This window comes from Triticum aestivum, chromosome 2A (assembly GCF_018294505.1).
Source record: "Triticum aestivum cultivar Chinese Spring chromosome 2A, IWGSC CS RefSeq v2.1, whole genome shotgun sequence".
Taxonomy (NCBI): Eukaryota; Viridiplantae; Streptophyta; class Magnoliopsida; order Poales; family Poaceae; genus Triticum; species Triticum aestivum.
Window position 1 is genome coordinate 662709266 of NC_057797.1, and position 24895 is coordinate 662734160.

Genomic DNA, 24895 nt, shown 5'->3' on the forward strand with positions numbered 1-24895 from the left:
AGCAGAACAAGATGTGGTGTGGTGAGACTGCAATAACAGGCTCATTGCCCATAACCGTGTGGCGGACATACGAAATTCAGTTTGTTCCTAGCTACTCCCTCCGTTCCTAAATATAAGCCCTTTTAGATATTCTAATGTGGACTACATACAAAGCAAAATGAGTGAAACTACACTCTAAAATACGTCTATATACATCCGAATGTAGTCCGTATTGAAATCTTTAAAAAAGGTCTATATTTAGAAACAAAGGGAGTAGACTGTATGTCCTGTATATAAATGAACCAGACATACCAGCCCCAGCTTCTTCCCAACGGTTGTCGAATCATGCTCTAGGACAAGTTTTTTTACGAGGATTGAAATGCAAACCCTTGTGTTGCTATGCTACCACCCAAGATAGTATTCTTGGATGAAAGTTATCAAATACCAGAATGTAACAGAACTAAACATTACATTTGTGAGATTTGAAATCACTCGCCACAAAGCCTATTGTCGCAAGAAAGTGCTAATGAAACACAAGTTTTATAGCAACCACGGTTTAATCATCATTTGGGACACGATAAAGACCAACCACAAACCTAGTCACGGAAGCAGCTTCTCGGCCATGAAGCACGTGAACTTATTGCTCCGGGAGTACTCATACGGCACCCCAGCCACGGTGAGCAGCCGCTCCAGGACCTCCTTGGCCTGGTCGTGCTCCGCGGTCTCGCACTCCATCTAGAAGTTTGTGCCAAAATCAAAGTGTGTCTCATCGAGCTCTAGCACGAGCTCCTGCCCCTCGCACTCCTCAAGCTCATACACACCGCGGGTGTTCCAGAAGCCGCTGAGGCAGACGAACGACGCTTTGTCCCCGCCGAGGCCGTACTCGTCGGAGACGAGCCGGACGATGGGGGAGTCAACCGCGTCGAGACGGGCGGGGTTGTTGACGCAGGTGAGGACGAGGGCGGGTGTCGGTGTCAAAACTGGTGGATCTCGGGTAGGGGGTCCCGAACTGTGTGTCTAGGCCGGATGGTAACAGGAGACAAGGGACACGAAGTTTTATCCAGGTTCGGGCCCTCTCGATGGAGGTAAAACCCTACGTCCTGCTTGATTAATATTGATGATATGGGTAGTACAAAAGTAGATCTACCACGAGATCGAGGAGGCTAAACCCTAGAAGCTAGCCTATGGTATGATTGTTGATGTGTATGTCGTCCTACGGACTAAAACCCTCTGGTTTATATAGACACCGGATAGGGTTAGGGTTACATAGAGTCGGTTACAATCGTTGGAGATCTTCATATCCGTATCGCCAAGCTTGCCTTCCACGCCAAGGAAAGTCCCCTCCGGACATGGGACGGAATCTTCAATCTTGTATCTTCGTAGTCCAGGAGTCCGGCTGAAGGTATAGTTTGGCTATCCAAACACCCCCTAATCCAGGACTCCCTCAGTAGCCCCCGAACCAGGCTTCAATAACGATGAGTCTGGCGCGCAGATTGTCTTCGGCATTGCAAGGCGGGTTCTCCTCCAAATTCCGTGCACCTGTTTGAATAAAGTCTGGTTTCTTGTAGATGTTGCGCTCCAGTAATGGTTGTTTCCCACGTGTCAAACGAATATGAAAAGTCTGAGTGTTTTTACATTCACACCCCTAGCCGCATACATGAGCCGCCCTATTTAAGGGGACAATGATTTAGATCCAATCCACACCTCCTCCCTTCCGCGAGTGTTCATCAGAGCGCATCCGACAAAGGTCCATTCCACCATGGCCAGCCGTCGCAACTCCTCCCCTCGCCCTTCCAGCCCTAAGCCTGGATATTGGGAAAGACGTTCCACCCCGCATAGCGAGCTAGTGACGCTCCAGACCAAGGGATTTCTCCCCCCCCCCCCGGCCTATATGGTCCCGGTTCGATCCGGTCTTGCCGTCTACAACGGTGGAGAGCAAGCAGAGAATGCCCCTAATCCCTCCAAAGGAGAGCGGGTGTGCCTTGTCCCTTACCTAATAAGGGGGCTCGGATTTCCAATCCACCCGTTTCTCCGGGGGCTGCTGGAGTTCTACGGCCTCCAGCTACATCATCTCACGCCTGCCTCAATATTACACATCGCGGGCTTTGTGGCCCTCTGCGAGCTGTTCTTGGGTGTTGAAGCTCATTTCGGACTATGGAAGGAGCTGTTTTGCCTCGTGCCCTGTTCCAAGAAGGGGTCAATGTATCAAGTGGGCGGAGCCAAAGTGTGGTGCATCGCCGGGACCGGATATCTGTCCGGAACCCCAAAGAAGGCGTCCGAAGACTGGCCCTCGGAATGGTTCTATATAGAAGACGTCCCGCTACCGGATCCTGTTTGGATCGGCCTACCTGAATTCAATGGTGCTCCCTTAAAGAAGCGCCTAAGCTGGCGCCCACAGAGCCCTCAGAGGGAAAGTGACAGGGACATCATTTACCAGATGGGCCGAATAAGATTGTTAGCTCATTCCGGACTAACCATGATCGGGGTCATGGCCGCATGCATCATGCGAGGGGTGCAGCCGCTACAGTATAGAAGCCACCCCATGTGGGATTTCAACGGGGAGGACGACACCACCCGCTACGGCCGTAAGGGGCCGGATTCGGCTGCGGCTCTAATAAAGACCTTGTCCGCTTTGTCCAAGGGAGAAGAAGAGGATTTTCTCTGCGTCGACCCATAGGGTGGATTTTCCATGTACAATCCTCCAAGCTGGATGAGTGGTCACATCTTGCCCATCCGTTTTATATCCCCATTGTTAAATATTCAATCTTAGTGATTTCAACGCAGGAACTGCGCCAGGCCGTCAAAGACATAAACAGCCCTCCTCCACAACCCGAGGACCCAGAACAGTCCATTGACCCGGACTCTCAAGAGGATCCGGACCTTTCGGTGGATCTGATTGATGGAGTGTTCCATCAATCGAGCAAGGACAACGCCCTGGTGGCCATTACGGCTGATTATCCAGGGCTAATTCCTGCCTCCCAGAAACGGGAGGCCGAACCTGCGGCGACAAGCCAACGAGGGGCCGCAGGGCCCCGTGGGTAGAAAAGAGGTGCAGTCCGGACCGGGGCGTCAGCGCAAAGGTATGGCGCACCCCCTTATTCCAGGTGTTATACCTTCAAGGCATATTAACACTTGTGCTCTCTTTAGGACAAAGAGACCTCGCCGAACTATATTCGGAGAGACCGCCAATCGCGCCTCCACCAGCCAGGCTCCAAAGCATGGCCCGGAAGCGGGGCCGAACACAAGGCGCGCACCGGACGCTCCTCCGATGGAGGATGTGGACGGGTTGTCTACCACCAACTCTAAGGTGGAGAGTGCCATGAACCACAGGCGTCGCCTGACAATTCTTCGCGACGCTTGTTTCTCCCAAGAGGCGTTAGATGCCTTCAAGTCGGGAGATGCATACCTCCGTGCCGCTCAAGATGGTCTAGCCAGAGCCACGGAGCAATATGTAAAAGACATACGGGTAAGAAAATTTTGGTAATTATATATATATACCAGTAGCCCCCGAGACTTGAAACAGTTAGAATAACTGATTTAAGGATCATTTGTGATGCAGGTTCTTACGGAAAAGAATTCCCTACTGTCCAAGGAGCTAGAAGAGTGAAAAGCCCAACTTGAGGCCGCACTAGCCGCGGCAGGGGAGCCTAAGGAGACCCCCTCTGGTAATATACACTTTGAAAGATAAGCATTTTGCGAAGCACGGCTTTGGTGCGAATCTGACAAATAAATTGCAGATGGCGCCGGATTGAATCCGGAAAGGCAACACCTCCTACGCCAGCTAAAGGCTGGTGAGAGGGTGTTGCTAAAGGTGATGGGGGAGAAGAACAATCTCCAAGATGCCAACACCAAGCTGGACGTCGAGCTGAAAGATGTTCGTGCCCAGCTGTCGGACTCCATGAAGGAGAATCAGCGGCTTCGGCGTGGCATATTTAGTAAGTGCTTGAGCGAACCTTTTGAAAGAAAGTTCGGCGGGGAAGTCGACTTACAAAGCAATGTCTGTAGGTATGCTAATAGCTCGTCCTGCAGAGGAGATGCCCGGTTCTACGGGTGACCTTCTTCCTGAGCTCTCGCAACTGCTCGATCGAGTTCGACAGGCGATGTGAGGTGTCACCCAGGCCCTGTGGCCATCCATCTCCATGCCCGAAGGTCTTGGAAAGCTTGCGGAGAAGCTAAAGGGAGCACAGCGGCGCTTCCGATTGTGGAAGATATCAGCCTGCCGTCAAGGCGCTAGGGAGGCCTGGGCCATGGTAAAGACGCGGTACACAAAGGCTGACCCCAACCACATGACCGAGGTCGGTCCTGTAGGGCCCGATGGGAAGGAGATCCCTGTAAGCTTAGTATACGGCCAAGTAGAGTTGGCCGCAAAGTATTCCCAGTAGGACTGTAAATTAGACAGCCTGTAAGATGGTATTGAAGAGGAATACAACCAGTCAAAATGGCTATGTAATTTAATTGACATTTATAATGCCTTCTAGCCGGATTGTAGATCATTTATCATGGCTGGCCTTTTCGCTTCAGCCTCGCGACCTGACGGTCTGGAGTGTGTCCGAATTCCCATGCGGTTATATAGGAACCGGGGAATGCATGGAGACCAGGCGTAGGGGTCATTAGGGCATGAACAGACAAGTGCCCGACTAGGTATGTTATATTATATGGTTAGTAAGAAACATCTTCCAGGGAGAATAGTTCCGTTAGGGGTTCCTTTCCCTGGGAAGCATGCCCTAAGGTGCATGTCCATGCTGCAAAAAGAAACGCAGGAAAAACATCTGGGGGCGTATAGATAAAAATAAAAAAAGATCATCTTTAGTTCATCGACCAAATATTCCCTTAAGAACGCTAGCTTTCGGCTTCACCCAGTCTGAGGTACACGTCCGGCTGACCCGGCAATAACAATCGCAGAGGTGCTCCCTTTACCACCTAGCCGAACAATCAGGAACGTAGGGGTAAGCACAGGAGCCAGGCAACCCAGCTTGGCCAAAACTTAAGTCATATCGATGCATATAATGGTGAATAAAAGGTATATGCGACAGTGTGACACATGTGTTGGGCATGAAGCCTGCATGAATAAGCTTCTGTTTAAAGAAGCCCCCAGGTTTAATGAGCGCGGATAGCGCGTCACTTTATGAGCCTTTAGAGGCTATAAAAGAGAGAGAGAGAGAGAGAGAGAGAGAGAGAGAGAGAGAGAGATAGAGATAGAGAGAGAGTGAGAAGAAGATAAATGTAAGACAGAAAATATAAAAAATGGACAGAGGAAGGAGACGAACACAGAGTCCGGCGCTAGGCATAGAATCTTCGGAGACGGGCTGCGTTCCATGGGTTTGGCTCGAGTCGGTTATCCGATGCATCCCGCAGGCGGTACGTTCCACCATTCAGGACTTGGTCAATTATGAAGGGACCTTCCCACTTGGGCTTGAGTTTGTCCTTTTTCTTGTCCGGTAGTCGTCGAACTAATTCGCCAACATTGTAATTTTTGGCCCGTACTTCTCTGCTTTGGTATCTTCGAGCCTGCTGTTGGTAGAATGCAGAACGGACTTTTGCCACGTCACGCTCCTCCTCCAATGCGTCCAAGCTGTCCTGCCGATCGAGCTCGGCTTCTCTTTCTTCGTACATGCGCACTCGAGGTGAGTCATGAATTATGTCGCAAGGCAAAACTGCCTCTGCGCCGTACACCATAAAGAATGGTGTGTATCCGATGGTGCGATTCGGCGTGGTCCGCAACCCCCAGAGTACGGAGTCGAGCTCCTCTTGACGGGGAACGTTGCAGAAAACAAAAAATTTCCTACGGTGTCACCAAGATCCATCTATGAGTTCATGTAGCAACGAGTGATTGGATTGCATCTACATACCTTTGTAGATCACGCGCGGAAGCGTTCAAAGAACGGGGATGAGGAAGTTGTACTCGACGTGATCCAAATCACCGGAGATCCTAGCGCCGAACGGACGGCACCTTCGCGTTCAACACATGTACGGTCAGCGTAACGTCTCCTCCTTCTTGATCCAGCAAGGGGGAAGGAGAGGTTGATGAAGATCCAGCAGCACGACAGCATGGTGGTGGATGCAAGGCGTCACAGTAGCAGGGCTTCGCCGTATACTACGAGAGAGAGAGAGAGAGGTGTAGCAGGGGAGAGGGAGGCGCCAAAGGCTCAAAGGGTGGCTGCCCCCTCCCTCCTCCCCCCCTTTATATAGGCTCCCCTAGGGGGGGCGCCGGCCCTAGGAGATGGGATCTCCTAGGGGGGGCGGCGGCCAGGGCTGGAGTGGCCCCCAAGGCAAGGTGGGGCGCCCCCCCACCCCTAGGGTTCCAACCCTAGACGCATGGGGTGGGCCTAGGGGCGTGCACCAGCTCACTATGGGCTGGTTCCCCTCCCCACTTTGGCCCATGGGGCCCTCCGGGATGGGTGGACCCACCCAGTGGACCCCCGGGACCCTTCCGGTGGTCCCGGTACAATACCGGTGACCCCAAAACTCTCCCGATGGCCGAAATTGCACTTCCTATATATAATTCTTCACCTCCGGACCATTTCGGAACTCCTCGTGACGTCCAGGATTTCATCCGGGACTCTGAACAACTTTCGGGTTCCTGCATATTCATATCTCTACAACCCTAGCGTCACCGAACCTTAAGTGTGTAGACCCTATGGGTTCGGGAGACATGTAGACATGACCGAGATTGCTCTCCGGTCAATAACCAACAGCGGGATCTGGATACCCATGTTGGCTCCCACATGCTCCTCGATGATCTCATCGGATGAACCACGATGTCGAGGATTCAAGTAACCCCGTATACAATTCCCTTTGTCAGTCGGTATGTTACTTGCCCGAGATTCGATCGTCGGTATCCCAATACCTCGTTCAATCTCGTTACCCGCAAGTCACTTTACTCGTACCGTAATGCATGATCCCGTGACCAGACACTTGGTCACTTTGAGCTCATAATGATGATGCATTACCGAGTGGGCCCAGTGATACCTCTCCGTCATACGGAGTGACAAATCCCAGTCTTGATTCGTGTCAACCCAACAGACACTTTCGGAGATACCCGTAGTATACCTTTATGGTCACCCAGTTACATTGTGACGTTTGGTACACCCAAAGCACTCCTACGGTATCCGGGAGTTACACGATCTCATGGTCTAAGGAAAAGATACTTGACATTGGAAAACTCTAGCAAACGAACTATACGATCTTGTGCTATGTTCAGGATTGGGTCTTGTCCATCACATCATTCTCCTAATGATGTGATCTCGTTATCAATGACATCCAATGTCCATAGTCAGGAAACCATGACTATCTGTTGATCAACGAGCTAGTTAACTAGAGGCTTACTAGGGACATGTTGGTGTCTGTTATTCACACATGTATTACGATTTCTGGATAACACAATTATAGCATGAATAAATACAATTATCATGAACAAGGAAATATAATAATAATGCTTTTATTATTGCCCCTAGGGCATATTTCCAACACCTCTACCCAGTGCGTGTTAGATTCCTTGAGGTACCGCACTAATCTGGGTTTGATGCTGCTCATGATAAGACCATTTGCACGTTCGACCTGGCCGTTAGTTTGTGGGTGATAGACGGAAGCATAATCGAGCTTGATACCCATATTTTTGCACCACAGTTTTACCTCGTCGGCCGTGAAGTTCGTGCCGTTATCAGTGATGATGTTGTGGGGGACGCCATAATGGTGTACATGAAGGAAATATGCCCTAGAGGCAATAATAAAGTTATTATTTATTTCCTTATTTCATGATAAATGTTTATTATTCATGCTAGAATTGTATTAACCGGAAACATAATACATGTGTGAATACATAGACAAACAGAGTGTCACTAGTATGCCTCTACTTGACTAGCTCATTAATCAAAGATGGTTGTGTTTCCTAACCATGGACAAAGAGTTGTCATTTGATTAACGGGATCACATCATTAGGTGAATGATCTGATTGACATGACCCAATCCATTAGCTTAGCACCCGATCGTTTAGTATGTTGCTATTGCTTTCTTGATGACTTATACATGTTCCTATGACTATGAGATTATGCAACTCCCATTTGCCGGAGGAACACTTTGTGTGCTACCAAACGTCACAACGTAAATGGGTGATTATAAAGGTGCTCTACAGGTGTCTCCAAAGGTAGATGTTGGGTTGGCGTATTTCGAGATTAGGATTTGTCACTCCGATTGTCGGAGAGGTATCTCTGGGCCCTCTCGATAATGCACATCACATAAGCCTTGCAAGCATTGCAACTAATGAGTTAGTTGTGGGATGATACATTACAGAACGAGTAAAGAGACTTGCCGGTAACGAGATTAAACTAGGTATTGGATACCGACGATCGAATCTCGGGCAAGTAACATACCGATGACAAAGGGAACAATGTATGTTGTTATGTGGTCTGACCGATAAAGATCTTCGTAGAATATGTAGGAGACAATATGGGCATCCAGGTCCCGCTATTGGTTATTGACCGGAGATGTGTCTCAGTCATGTCTACATTGTTCTCGAACCGTAGGGTCCGCACGCTTAACGTTACGATGACAGTTATTATGAGTTTATGCATTTTGATGTACCGAAGTTAGTTCGGAGTCCCGGATGTGATCACGGACATGACGAGGAGTCTCAAAATGGTCGAGACATAAAGATTGATATATTGGACGGCTATATTCGGACACCGGAAGTGTTCCGGGTGATTTTGGAGAAAACCGGTGAGCCGGAGGGTTACCGGAACCCCCCCCCCCCGGGAGAAGTAATGGGCCATATGGGCCTTAGTGGAGAGAGAGAGGGGCTGCCAGAGGTGGGCCGCGCGCCTCCTCCTCCCTAGTCCGAATTGGACTAGGGGAGGGGGGCGGCGCCCCCCCTTTCCTTCTCCCTCTCCACCTCTTTCCCCCTCCTAGTAGGAGTCCTACTCCTACTAGGAGGAGGACTCCTCCTTGGCGCGCCACACCTGGCCGGCCGGCCTCCTCCCCTTGCTCCTTTATATACGGGGGCAAGGGGGCACCCTAGGACACACAAGTTGATCCATGTGATCGTTCCTTAGCCGTGTGCGGTGCCCCCTGCCACCATATTCCACCTCAGTCATACCGTTGTAGTGCTTAGGCGAAGCCCTGCGTCGGAAGAACATCATCATCGTCCCCACGCCGTTGTGCTAACGGAACTCGTCCCCGAAGCTTTTCTGGATCGGAGCCCGGGGACCGTCATCGAGCTGTACGTGTGCTAAGAACTCGGAGGTGCCAGAGTAACGGTGCTTGGATCGGTCGGATCGGGAAGACATACGACTACTTCCTCTACGTTGTGTCAACGCTTCCGCAGTCGGTTTGCGTGGGTACGTAGACAACACTCTCCCCTCTCGTTCCTATGCATCACCATGATCTTGCGTGTGCGTAGGATTTTTTTTGAAATTACTACGTTCCCCAACAGTGGCATCCGAGCCTAGGTTTTTATGTTGATGTTATATGCACGAGTAGAACACAAGTGAGTTGTGGGCGATATAAGTCATACTGCTTACCAGCATGTCATACTTTGGTTCGGCAGTATTGTTGGACGAAGCGGCCCGGACCAACATTACGCGTACGCTTACGCGAGACCGGTTCTCCTGACGTGGTTTGCACAGAGGTCGCTTGCGGGTGACAGTTTCTCCAACTTTAGTTGAACCGAGTGTGGCTACGCCCGGTCCTTGCGAAGGTTAAAACAGCACCAACTTGACAAACTATCGTTGTGGTTTTGATGCGTAGGTAAGATTGGTTCTTGCTTAAGCCCGTAGCAGCCATGTAAAACTTGCAACAACAAAGTAGAGGACGTCTAACTTGTTTTTGCAGGGCATGTTGTGATGTGATATGGTCAAGGCATGATGCTAAATTTTTTTGTATGAGATGATCATGTTTTGTAACCGAGTTATCGGCAACTGGCAGGAGCCATATGGTTGTCGCTTTATTGTATGCAATGCAATCGCGATCTAATGCTTTGCTTTATCACTAAGCGGTAGTGATAGTAGTGGTAGCATAAGATTGGCGAGGCGACAACGATGCTATGATGGAGATCAAGGTGTCGCGCTGGTGACGATGGTGATCATGACAGTGCTTCGGAGATGGAGATCACGAGCACAAGATGATGATGGCCATATCATATCTCTTATATTCATTGCATGTGATGTTTATCTTTTATGCATCTTATCTTGCTTTGATTGACGGTAGCATTATAAGATGATCTCTCACTAAATTATCAAGAAGTGTTCTCCCTGAGTATGCACCATTGCCAAAGTTCGTCGTGCCCAGACACCACGTGATGATCGGGTGTGATAAGCTCTACGTCCATCTACAACGGGTGCAAGCCAGTTTTTGCACACGCAGAATACTCAGGTTAAACTTGACAAGCCTAGCATATGCAGATATGGCCTCGGAACACGGAGACCAAAAGGTCGAGCGTGAATCATATAATAGATATGATCAACATAATGATGTTCACCATTGAAAACTAATCCATTTCACGTGATGATCGGTTATGGTTTAGTTGATTTTGATCACGTGATCACTTAGAGGATTAGAGGGATGTCTATCTAAGTGGGAGTTCTTAAGTAATATGATTAATTGAACTTAAATTTATCATGAACTTAGTCCTGGTAGTATTTTGCAAATTATGTTGTAGATCAATAGCTCGCCTTGTTGCTTCCCTATGTTTATTTTGATATGTTCCGAGAGAAAATTGTGTTGAAAGATGTTAGTAGCAATGATGCGAATTGGATCCATGATCTGAGGTTTATCCTCATTGCTGCACAGAAGAATTATGTCCTTGATGCACCGCTAGGTGACAGACCTATTGCAGGAGCAGATGCAGACGTTATGAACGTTTGGATAGCTCAACATGATGACTACTTGATAGTTTAGTGCACCATACTTAATGGCTTAGAATCGGGACTTCAAAGACGCTTTGAACATCATCAAACATATGAGATGTTCCAGGAGTTGAAGTTAATATTTCAAGCAAATACCCGAGTTGAGAGATATGAAGTCTCCAACAAGATCTATAGCTAAAAGATGGAGGAGAATCGCTCAACTATTGAGCATGTGCCCAGATTGTCTGAGTACTACAATCGCTTGAATCAAGTGGGAGTTAATCTTCCAGATAAGATAGTGATTGACAGAATTCTCTAGTCACCATCACCAAGTTAGTAGAACTTCGTGATGAACTATAACATGCAAGGGATAACGGAAACAACTCCCAAGCTCTTCGTGATGCTGAAATCAACGAAGGTAGAAATCAAGAAAAACATCAAGTGTTGATGGTTGACAAGACCACTAGTTTCAAGAAAAGGGCAAAGGAAAGAAGGGGAACTTCAAGAAGAACGGCAAGCAAGTTGTTGCTCAAGTGAAGAAGCCCAAGTCTGATCCTGAGCCTGAGACTAAGTGCTTCTACTGCAAAGGGACTGGTCACTGGAAGCGGAACTACCCCAAGTGATTGGTGGATAAGAAGGATGGCAATGTGAACACAAGTATATTTGATATACATGTTATTGATGTGTACTTTACTAGTGTTTATAGCAACCCCTTAGTATTTGATGCTAGTTCAGTTGCTAAGAGTAGTAACTCGAAACGGGAGTTGCAGAATGAACAGAGACTAGTTAAGGGTGAAGTGACGATGTGTGTTGGAAGTGGTTCCAAGATTGATATGATCATCATCGCACACTCCCTATACTTTCGGGATTAGTATTGAACCTAAATAAGTGTTATTTGGTGTTTGCGTTAAGCATGAATATGATTTGATCATGTTTATGGCAATACGGTTATTCATTTAAGTTAGAGAACAATTGTTGTTCTGTTTACATGAATAAAACCTTCTAGGGTTATACACACCAATGAAAATAGTTCGTTGGATCTCGATCGTAGTGATACACATTATCATAATATTGAAACCAAAAGATGCAAAGTTAATAATGATAGTGCAACTTATTTGTAGCACTGCCGTTTAGGTCATATTGGTGTAAAGCGCATGAAGAAACTCCATGCTGATGGGCTTTTGGAATCACTTGATTATGAATCAGTTGATGCTTGCGAACCATGCCTTATGGGCAAGATGACTAAAATGCCGTTCTCCGGAACAATGAAGCAAGCAACAGATTTGTTGGAAATCATACATACTGATATATGTGGTCCGATGAATATTAAGGCTTACAGCAGGTATCATTATTTTCTGACCTTCACAAGATGATTTGAGCAGATATGGGGATATCTACTTGATGAAACATAAGTCTGAAACATTTGAACAATTCAAAGAATTTCATAGTGAAGTGGAAAATCATTGTGACAAGAAAATAAAAGTTTCTACAATATGATCGCAGAGGTAAAATATTTGAGTTACGAGTTTGGTCTTCAGTTAAAACAATGTGAAATAGTTTCACTACTCACGCCACCTGAAACACCACAGCATAATGGTGTGTCCGAACGTCATAACTATACTTTATTGGATATAGTGCAATCTATGATGTCTCTTACCGATCTACCACTATCTTTTTGGGGTTATGCATTAGAGACAGCTGCATTCACGTTAAAAGGGCACCATCTAAATCTGTTGAGATGACACCGTATGAACTGTGGTTTGGCAAGAAACCAAAGTTGTCGTTTCTTAAAGTTTGGGGTTGCAATGCTTATGTGAAAAAGTTTCATCCTGATAAGCTCAAAACCAAATCGGAGAAATATGTCTTCATAGGATACCCAAAAGGATACTGTTGGGTACACCTTCTATCACAGATCCTAAGGCAAGACATTCGTTGCTTATAATGGATCCTTTCTAGAGAAGGAGTTTCTCTCGAAAGAAGTGAGTGGGAGGAAAGTAGAACTTGATGAGGTAACTGTACCTGCTCCCTTATTGGAAAGTAGTTCATCACAGAAATCTATTTCTGTGACACCTACACCAATTACTAGGAAGCTAATGATATTGATCATGAAACTTCAGATCAAGTTACTACCGAATCTCGTAGGTAAACCAGAGTGAGATCCGCACCAAGGTGGTACGGTAATCCTGTTCTGGAAGTCATGTTACTAGACCATGAAGAACTTGCGAATTATGAGGAAGCGATGGTGAGCCCAGATTCCGCGAAATGGTTTGAGGCCATGAAATCTGAGATGGGATCCATGTATGAGAACAAAGTGTGGACTTTGGTTGACTTGCCCGATCGGCAAGCCATAGAAAATAAATGGATCTTCAAGAGGAAGACAGACGCTAATAGCAGTGTTACTATCTACAAAGCTAGAATTGTCGCAAAAGGTTTTCGACAAGTTCAAGGTGTTGACTACGATGAGAGTTTCTCACTCGTATCTATGCTTAAGTCTGTCCGAATCATGTTAGCAATTGCCGCATTTTATGAAATCTGGCAAATGGATAAACAAAACTGCATTCCTTAATGGATTTATTAAAGAAGAGTTGTATGTGATGCAACAAGATGGTTTTTTCAATCCTAAAGGTGCTAACAAAATATGCAAGCTCCAGTGATCCATCTATGGACTGGTGCAAGCATCTCGGAGTTGGAATATACATTTTGATAAGTTGATCAAAGCATATAGTTTTATACAGACTTGTAGTGAAGCATGTATTTACAAGAAAGTGAGTGGGAGCACTACAACATTTCTGATAAGTATATGTGGAAGACATATTGTTGATCGGAGACAATGTAGAATTATTCTGCAAAGCATAAAGGAGTGTTTGAAAGGAGTTTTTCAAAGAAAGACCTCGGTGAAGCTGCTTACATATTGAGTATCAAGATCTATAGAGATAGATCAAGACGCTTGATAAAGTTTTTCAATGAGTACATACCTTGACAAGATTTTGAAGTAGTTCAGAATGGCACAATCAAAGAAAGAGTTCTTTCCTGTGTTACAAGGTGTGAAATTGAGTAAGACTCAAAACCCGACCACGGCAGAAGATAGAAAGAGAATGAAAGTCATTCCCTATGCCTCAGCCATAGGTTCTATAAAGTATGCCATGCTGTGTACCAGATCTATTGTATACTCTACACTGATTTTGGCAAGGGAAGTACATTAGTGATCTAGAAGTAGATCACTGGACAGCGGTCAAAATTATCCTTAGTGGAATAAGGATATGTTTCTCGATTATGGAGGTGACAAAAAAGGTTCGCCGTAAAGGGTTACGTCGATGCAAGTTTTGACATTGATCTGGATGACTCTAAGTCTCAATCTAGATACATATTGAAAGTGGGAGCAATTAGTTAGAGTAGCTCTGTGCAGAGCATTGTTTACATAGATATTTGCAAAATACTTACAGATCTGAATGTGACAGACCCGTTGACTAAAATTATCTCACAAGCAAAACATGATCACACCTTAGTACTCTTTGGGTGTTAATCACATAGTGATGTGAACTAGATTACTGACTCTAGTAAACCCTTTGGGTGTTGATCACATATCGATGTGAACTATGGGTGTTAATCACATGGTGATGTGAACTATTGCTCTTAAATCACATGGCGATGTGAACTAGATTATTGACTCTAGTGCTAGTGGGAGACTGAAGGAAATATGCCCTAGAGGCAATAATAAAGTTATTATTTATTTCCTTATTTCATGATAAATGTTTATTATTCATGCTAGAATTGTATTAACCAGAAACATAATACATGTGTGAATACATAGACAAACAGAGTGTCACTAGTATGCCTCTACTTGACTAGCTCGTTAATCAAAGATGGTTATGTTTCCTAACCATGGACAAAGAGCTGTCATTTGATTAACGGGATCACATCATTAGGTGAATGATCTGATTGACATGACCCAATCCATTAGCTTAGCACCCGATCGTTTAGTATGTTGCTATTGCTTTCTTCATGACTTATACATGTTCCTATGACTATGAGATTATGCAACTCCCGTTTGCCGGAGGAACACTTTGTGTGCTACCAAACGTCACAACGTAAATGGGTGATTATAAAGGTGCTCTACAGGTGTCTCCAAAGGTAGATGTGAAGGAAATATTCCCTAGAGGCAATAATAAAGTTATTATTTATTTCCTTATATCATGATAAATGTTTATTATTCATGCTAGAATTGTATTAACCGGAAACATAATACATGTGTGAATACATAGACAAACAGAGTATCACTAGTATGCCTCTACTTGACTAGCTCGTTAATCAAAGATGGTTATGTTTCCTAACCATAAACAAAGAGTTGTTATTTGATTAACGGGATCACATCATTAGGTGAATGATCTGATTGACATGACCCATTCCATTAGCTTAGTACCCGATCGTTTAGTATGTTGCTATTGCTTTCTTCATGACTTATACATGTTCCTATGACTATGAGATTGTGCAACTCCCATTTGCCGGAGGAACACTTTATGTGCTACCAAACATCACAACGTAAATGGGTGATTATAAAGGAGCTCTACAGGTGTCTCCAAAGGTAGATGTTGGGTTGGCATATTTCGAGATTAGGATTTGTCACTCCGATTGTCGGAGAGGTATCTCTGGGCCCTCTCGGTAATGCACATCACATAAGCCTTGTAAGCATTGCAACTAATGAGATAGTTGCGAGATGATGTATTACGGAACGAGTAAAGAGACTTGCCAGTAACGGCATTGAACTAGGTATTGGATACCGACGATCGAATCTCGGGCAAGTAACACACCGATGACAAAGGGAACAACGTATGTTGTTATGCGGTCTAACCGATAAAGATCTTCGTAGAATATGTAGGAGACAATATGGGCATCCAGGTCCCGCTATTGGTTATTGACCGGAGATGTGTCTCAGTCATGTCTACATTGTTCTCGAACCGTAGGGTCCGCACGCTTAACGTTACGATGATAGTTATTATGAGTTTATGCATTTTGATGTACCGAAGTTAGTTCGGAGTCCCGGATGTGATCATGGACATGACGAGGAGTCTCGAAATGGTCGAGACATAAAGATTGATATATTGGATGACTATATTCGGACACCGGAAGGGTTCCAGAGAAGTATCGGATAAAACCAGAGCACAGTGGAGTTACCGGAACCCCCCAGGGGGTTAATGGGCCTCGTGGGCCTAATGTGGAGAAGAGGAAGGGGCTGCCAGGGCAGGCCGCGTGCCCCCTCTCCCCCTAGTCCGAATTGGACAAGGAGGGAGGGGCGGTGCCCCCCCCCCTTTCCTATTCTCCCTCCACCTCTCCTAGTTGGACAAGGATTGGGGGGGAGTCCTACTCATGGTAGGAGTAGGACTCCTGCGCGCCACCATAGGGCCGGCCGCACCCCCCCTTTGGATCCTTTATATACGGGGACAGGGGGCACCTCTAGACACAAAAGTTGATCCACGTGACCGTTCCTTAGCCGTGTGCGGTGCCCCCTGCCACCATATTCCACCTCGGTCATACCGTTGCAGTGCTTAGGCGAAGCCCTGCGTCAGTAGAACATCATCATCGTCACCACGCTGTCGTGCTGACGGAACTCATCCCCAAAGCTTTGCTGAATCGGAGCCAGGGGATCGTCATCGAGTTGTACGTGTGCTAAGAACTCGGAGGTGCCGGAGTAATGCTGCTTGGATCGGTCGGATCGGGAAGACGTACGACTACTTTCTCTATGTTGCGTCAACGCTTCCGCAGTCGGTCTGCGTGGGTACGTAGAAAACACTCTCCCCTCTCGTTGCTATGCATCACCATGATCTTGAGTGTGCGTAGGAATTTTTTTGAAATTACTACAAAACCCAACAGTGGCATCCGAGCCTAGGTTTTATATGTTGATGTTATATGCATGAGTAGAACACAAGTGAGTTGTGGGCGATATAAGTCAGACTGCTTACCAGCATGTCATACTTTGGTTCGGTGGTATTGTTAGACGAAGCGGCCCGGACCAACATTACGCGTACGCTTACGCGAGACCGGTTGTCCCGACGTGCTTTGCACAGAGGTGGCTTGCGGGTGACAGTTTCTCCAACCTTAGTTGAACCAAGTGTTGCTATGCCCGGTCCTTGCGAAGGTTAAAACAACACCAACTTGACAACTATCATTGTGGTTTTGATGCGTAGGTAAGATTGGTTCTTGCTTAAGCCTGTAGCAGCCACGTAAAACTTGCAACAACAAAGTAGAGGACGTCTAACTTGTTTTTGCAGGGCATGTTGTGATGTGATATGGTCAAGACATGATGCTAAATTTTATTGTATGAGATGATCATGTTTTGTAACCGAGTTATCGGCAACTGGCAGGAGCCATATGGTTGTCGCTTTATTGTATACAATGCAATCGCGCTGTAATGCTTTACTTTATCACTAAGTGGTAGCGATAGTTGTGGAAGCATAAGATTGGCGAGACGACAACGACGCTATGATGGAGATCAAGGTGTCGCGCCGGTGACGATGGTGATCACAACGGTGCTTCGAAGATGGAGATCACGAGCACAAGATGATGATGGCCATATCATATCACTTATATTGATTGCATGTGATGTTTATCTTTTATGCATCTTATCTTGCTTTGATTGACGGTAGCCTTATAAGATGATCTCTCACTAAATTATCAAGAAGTGTTCTCCCTGAGTATGCACCGTTGCGAAAGTTCTTCGTGCTGAGACACCACGTGATGATCAGGTGTGATAGGTTCTACGTTCAAATACAACGGGTGCAAAACAGTTGCACACGCGGAATACTCAGGTTATACTTGACGAGCCAAGCATATACAGATATGGCCTCGGAACACGGAGACCGAAAGGTCGAGCGTGAATCATATAGTAGATATGATCAACATAATGATGTTCACCAATGAAACTACTCCATCTCACGTGATGATCGGACATGGTTTAGTTGATTTGGATCACGTGATCACTTAGAGGATTAGAGGGATGTCTATCTAAGTGGGAGTTCTTAAGTAATATGATTAATTGAACTTAAATTTATCATGAACTTAGTCCTGGTAGTATTTTGCAAATTATGTTGTAGATCAATAGCTCGCGTTGTTGCTTCCCTGTGTTTATTTTGATATGTTCCTAGAGCAAATTGTGTTGAAAGATGTTAGTAGCAATGATGCGGATTGGATCCGTGATCTGAGGTTTATCCTCATTGCTGCACAGAGGAATTATGTCCTTCATGCACCGCTAGGTGGCTGACCTATTGTAGGAGCAGATGCAGACGTTATGAATGTTTGGATAGCTCAATATGATGACTACTTGATAGTTTAGTGCACCATGCTTAATGGCTTAGAATCGGGACTTCAAAGACGTTTTGAACGTCATGGACCATATGAGATGTTCTAGGAGTTGAAGTTAATATTTCAAGCAAATACCCGAGTTGAGAGATATGAAGTCTCCAACAAGTTCTATAGCTAAAAGATGGAGGAGAATCGCTCAACTAGTGAGCATGTGCTCAGATTGTCTGGGTACTACAATCGCTTGAATCAAGTGGGAGTTAATCTTCCAGATAAGATAGTGATTGACAGAATTCTCTAGTCACCATCACCAAGTTAGTAGAACTTCGTGATGAACTATAATATGCAAGGGATAACGGAAACGATTCCCAAGCTCTTCGTGATGCTGAAATTGACGAAGGTAGAAATCGAGAAAAACATCAAGTGTTGACAAGACCACTAGTTTCAAGAAAAGGGCAGAGGGAAGAAGGAGAACTTCAAGAAGAATAGCAAGCAAGTTGCTGCTCAAGTGAAGAAGCCCAAGTCTGATCCTAAGCCTGAGACTAAGTGTTTCTACTGCAAAGGGACTGGTCACTGGAAGCGGAACTACCCCAAGTGATTGGCAGATAAGAAGGATGGCAAAGTGAACATAAGTATATTTGATATACATGTTATTGATGTGTACTTTACTAGTGTTTATAGCAACCCCTCAGTATTTGATACTAGTTCAGTTGCTAAGATTAGTAACTCGAAATGGGAGTTGCAGAATAAACAGAGACTAGTTAAGGGTGAAGTGACGATGTGTGTTGGAAGTGGTTCCAAGATTGATATCATCATCATCGCACACTCCCTATACTTTCGGGATTAGTGTTGAACCTGAATAAGTGTTATTTGGTGTTTGCGTTAAGCATGAATATGATTTGATCATGTTTATTGTAATACGGTTATTCATTTAAGTAAGAGAATAAATTGTTGTTCTGTTTACATGAATAAAACCTTATATGGTTACACACCCAATGAAAATAGTTCGTTGGATCTCGATCGTAGTGATACACATAATCATAATATTGAAACCAAAAGATGCAAAGTTAATAATGATAGTGCAACCTATTTGTAGCACTGTCGTTTAGGTCATATTGGTGTAAAGCGCATGAAGAAACTCCATGCTGATGGGATTTTGGAATCACTTGATGCTTGCGAACCATGCCTTATGGGCAAGATGACTAAAATGCCGTTCTCCAGAACAATGAAGCAAGCAACAGATTTGTTGGAAATCATACATACCGATGGATGTGGTCCGATGAATATTAAGGCTCGCAGCAGGTATCATTATTTTCTGATCTTCACAGATAATTTGAGGAGATATGAGTATATCTACTTGATGAAACATAAGTCTGAAACATTTGAAAAGTTCGAAGAAATTCAGAGTGAAGTGGAAAATCATCGTGACAAGAAAATAAAGTTTCTACGATCTGATCGCGGAGACAAATATTTGAGTTACGAGTTTGGTCTTCAATTAAAACAATGTGGAATAGTTTAACAAACTCATGACATATGGAACACCACAGCATAATGGTGTGTACGAACGTCATAACTGTACTTTATTGGATATAGTGCAATATATGATGTCTCTTACCGATCTACCACTATCGTTTTGGGGTTATGCATTAGAGACAGCTGCATTCACGTTAAAAGGGCACCATCTAAATCTGTTGAGACGACACCGTATGAAGTATGGTTTGGAAAGAAACCAAAGTTGTCGTTTCTTAAAGTTTGGGGTTGCAATGCTTATGTGAAAAAGTTTCATCCTGATAAGCTCAAAACCAAATCGGAGAAATATGTCTTCATAGGATACCCAAAAGGATACTGTTGGGTACACCTTCTATCATAGATCCTAAGGCAAGACATTCGTTGCTTATAATGGATCCTTTCTAGAGAAGGAGTTTCTCTCGAAAGAAGTGAGTGGGAGGAAAGTAGAACTTGATGAGGTAACTGTACCTGCTCCCTTATTGGAAAGTAGTTCATCACAGAAATCTGTTTTTGTGACACCTACACCAATTACTGAGGAAGCTAATGATATTGATCATGAAACTTCAGATCAAGTTACTACCGAATCTCGTAGGTAAACCAGAGTGAGATCCGCACCAAGGTGGTACGGTAATCCTGTTCTGGAAGTCATGTTACTAGACCATGACGAACTTGCGAACTATGAGGAAGCGATGATGAGCCTAGATTCCGCGAAATGGTTTGAGGCCATAAAATCTGAGATATGATCCATGTATGAGAACAAAGTATGGACTTTGATGGATTTGCCCGATGATCGGCAAGCCATAGAAAATAAATGGATCTTCAAGAGGAAGACGGACGCTGATAGTAGTGTTACTATCTACAAAGCTAGAATTGTCGCAAAAGGTTTTCGACAAGTTCAAGGTGTTGACTACGATGAGATTCTCTCACTCGTATCTATGCTTAAGTCTGTCCGAATCATGTTAGTAATTACCGCATTTTATGAAACCTGGCAAATGGATAAACAAAACTGCATTCCTTAATAGATTTATTAAAGAAGAGTTGTATATGATGCAACCGGAAGGTTTTGTCGATCCAAAGGGAGCTAACAAAGTGTGCAAGCTCCAGCGATCCATTTATGGACTGGTGCAAGCATCTCGGAGTTGGAATATACGCTTTGATGAGTTGATCAAAGCATATAGTTTTATACAGACTTGCGGTGAAGCCTGTATTTACAAGAAAGTGAGTGGGAGCACTACAACATTTCTGATAAGTATATGTGAATGACATATTGTTGATCGGAAATAATGTAGAAATATTCTGTAAAGCATAAAGGAGTGTTTGAAAGGAATTTTTCAAAGAAAGACTCCGGTGAAGTTGCTTACATATTGAGCTCCAAGATCTATAGAGATAGATCAAGACGCTTGATAAGTTTTTTCAATGAGTACATACCTTGACAAGATTTTGAAGTAGTTCAAAATGGAGCAGTCAAAGAAAGAGTTCTTGCCTATATTACAAGGTGTGAAATTGAGTAAGACTCAAAGCCCGACCACGGCAGAAGATAGAAAGAGAATGAAAGTCATTCCCTATGCCTTGGCCATAGGTTCTATAAAGTATGTCATGCTGTGTACCAGATCTATTGTATACCCTGCACTGATTTGCCAAGGGAATACAATAGTGATCTAGGAGTAGATCACTGGACAGCGGTCAGAATTATCCTTAGTGAAATAAGGATATGTTTCTCGATTATGGACGTGACAAAAAGGTTCGTCGTAAAGGGTTACGTCGATGCAAGTTTTTTGACACTGATCCAGATGATTCTAAGTCTCAATCTGGATACATATTGAAAGTGGGAGCAATTAGCTAGAGTAGCTCCATGCAGAGCATTGTAGACATAGAATTTTGCAAAATACATACGGATCTGAATTTGGCAGGCCCGTTGACTAAATTTCTCTCACAAGCAAAACATGATCACTCTTTGGGTGTTAATCACATAGCGATATGAACTAGATTATTGAATCTAGTAAACCCTTTGAGTGTTAGTCACATGGATATGTGAACCAATCACATAAAGATGTGAACTATTGGTGTTAATCACATAGAGATGTGAACTAGATTATTGACTCTAGTGCAAGTGGGAGACTGAAGGAAATATGCCCTAGAGGCAATAATAAAGTTATTATTTATTTCATTATATCATGATAAATGTTTATTATTCATGCTAGAATTGTATTAACCAGAAACATAATACATGTGTGAATACATAGACAAACAGAGTGTCACTAGTATGCCTCTACTTGACTAGCTCGTTAATCAAAGATGGTTATGTTTCCTAACCATAAACAAAGAGTTGTTATTTGATTAACGGGATCACATCATTAGGTGAAGGATCTGATTGACATGACCCATTCCATTAGCTTTGCACCCGATCGTTTAGTATGTTGCTATTGCTTTCTTCATGACTTATACATGTTCCTATGACTATGAGATTATACAACTCCCGTTTGCCGGAGGAACACTTTGTGTGCTACCAAACGTCTCAACGTAAATGGGTGATTATAAAGGAGCTCTACAGGTGTCTCCAAAGGTAGATGTTGGGTTGGCGTATTTCGAGATTAGGATTTGTCACTCCGATTGTCGGAGAGGTATCTCTGGGCCCTCTCGGTAATGCACATCACATAAGCCTTGCAAGCATTGCAACTAATGAGATAGTTGCAAGATGATGTATTACGGAACGAGTAAAGAGACGTGCCAGTAACGAGATTGAACTAGGTATTGGATACCGACGATCGAATCTCAGGCAAGTAACATACCGATGACAAAGGGAACAACGTATGTTGTTATGCGGTCTGACCGATAAAGATCTTCGTAGAATATGTAGGAGCCAATATGGGCATCCAGGTCCCGCTATTGGTTATTGACCGGAGATGTGTCTCAGTCATGTCTACATTGTTCTCGAACCGTAGGGTCCGCACGCTTAACGTTACGATGACAGTTATTATGAGTTTATGCATTTTGATGTACCGAAGTTAGTTCGGAGTCCCGGATGTGATCATGGACATGACGAGGAGTCTCAAAATGGTCGAGACATAAAGATTGATATATTGGATGACTATATTCGGACACCGGAAGGGTTCCGGAGAAGTATCGGATAAAACCGGAGCACAGGGGGGTTACCGGAACCCCCCGGGGGGTTAATTGGCCTCATGGGCCTAATGTGGAGAAGAGGAAGGGGCTGCCAGGGCAAGCCGCGCGCCCCCTCTCCCCCTAGTCTGAATTGGACAAGGAGGGAGGGGCGGCGCCCCCCCCTTTCCTATTCTCCCTCCACCTCTCCTAGTTGGACAAGGATTGGGGGGGATTTCTACTCCCGGTAGGAGTAGGACTCCTCCTGCGCGCCACCATAGGGCCGGCCACACCCCCCTTTGTATCCTTTATATACGGGGACAGTGGGCACCTCTAGACACAGAAGTTGATCCACGTGATCGTTCCTTAGCCGTGTGCAGTGCCCCCTGCCACCATATTCCACCTCGGTCATACCGTTGCAGTGCTTAGGCGAAGCCCTGCGTCAGTAGAACATCATCATCGTCACCACGCCGTCGTGCTGACGGAACTCATCCCCGAAGCTTTGCTGGATTGGAGCCAGGGGATCGTCATCGAGTTGTACGTGTGCTAAGAACTCGGAGGTGCCGGAGTAACGGTGCTTGGATCGGTTGGATCGGGAAGACGTACGACTACTTCCTCTATGTTGCGTCAACGCTTCCGCAGTCGGTCTGCGTGGGTACGTAGACAACACTCTCCCCTCTCGTTGCTAGGCATCACCATGATCTTGAGTGTGCGTAGGAAAAAATTAGAAATTACTACGAAACCCAACAAGATGTTGGGTTGGTGTATTTCGAGATTAGGATTTGTCACTCCGATTGTCGGAGAGGTATCTCTGGGCCCTCTCGGTAATGCACATCACATAAGCCTTGCAAGCATTGCAACTAATGAGTTAGTTGCGGGATGATACATTACAGAACGAGTAAAGAGACTTGTCGGTAACGAGATTGAACTAGGTATTGGATACCGACGATCGAATCTCGGGCAAGTAACATACCGATGACAAAGGGAACAACGTATGTTGTTATGCGGTCTGACCGATAAAGATCTTCGTAGAATATGTAGGAGCCAATATGGGCATCCAGGTCCCGCTATTGGTTATTGACCGGAGATTTGTCTCAGTCATGTCTGCATTGTTCTCAAACCGTAGGGTCCGCACGCTTAACGTTACGATGACAGTTATTATGAGTTTATGCATTTTGATGTACCGAAGTTAGTTCGGAGTCCCGGATGTGATCACGGACATGACGAGGAGTCTCGAAATGGTCAAGACATAAAGATTGATATATTGGACGGCTATATTCGGACACCGGAAGTGTTCCGGGTGATTTCGGAGAAAACCGGAGAGCCGGAGGGTTACCGGAACCCCCCCGGGAGAAGTAATGGGCCATATGGGCCTTAGTGGAGAGAGAGAGAGAGAGGCTGCCAGAGGGCGCCCCCCCTTTCCTTCTCCCTCTCCACCTCTTTCCCCCTCCTAGTAGGAGTCCTACTCGAGTCCTACTCCTACTAGGAGGAGGACTCCTCCTTGGCGCGCCACACCTGGCCGGCCGGCCTCCTCCCCTTGCTCCTTTATATACGGGGGCAAGGGGGCACCCTAGGACACACAAGTTGATCCACGTGATCGTTCCTTAGCCGTGTGCGGTGCCCCCTGCCACCATATTCCACCTCAGTCATACTGTTGTAGTGCTTAGGCGAAGCCCTGCATCGGAAGAACATCATCATCGTCACCACGCCATTGTGCTGACGGAACTCATCCCCGAAGCTTTGCTGGATCGGAGCCCGGGGAGCGTCATCGAGCTGTATGTGTGCTAAGAACTCGGAGGTGCTGGAGTAACGGTGCTTGGATCGGTCGGATCAGGAAGACGTACGACTACTTCCTCTATGTTGTGTCAACGCTTCCGCAGTCAGTCTGCGTGGGTACGTAGACAACACTCTCCCCTCTCTTTGCTATGCATCACCATGATCTTGCGTGTGCGTAGGAATTTTTTTGAAATTACTACGTTCCCCAACAGTACAACCCCGGATATAAAGTCTATCACCGGTCCGGATTCAGCCGTCTTAACAGGCTTGGCTTCTATCCATTTGGTGAATTTATCCACCATGACCAGTAAGTATTTTTGCTTGTGGGTTCCGCCTTTAAGTGGTCCGACCATGTCAAGCCCCCAGACCGCGAAGGGCCAAGTAATGGGGATAGTTTGGAG

General features: G+C 45.4%; 1 pseudogene; it reads right to left on the minus strand.

The window, feature by feature from the left end:
• Nucleotides 1–579: 579 nt before the first annotated feature.
• The window catches only part of LOC123185835 (triphosphate tunnel metalloenzyme 3-like), a 29331-nt pseudogene continuing 5015 nt past the window's right edge, over nt 580–24895 (minus strand).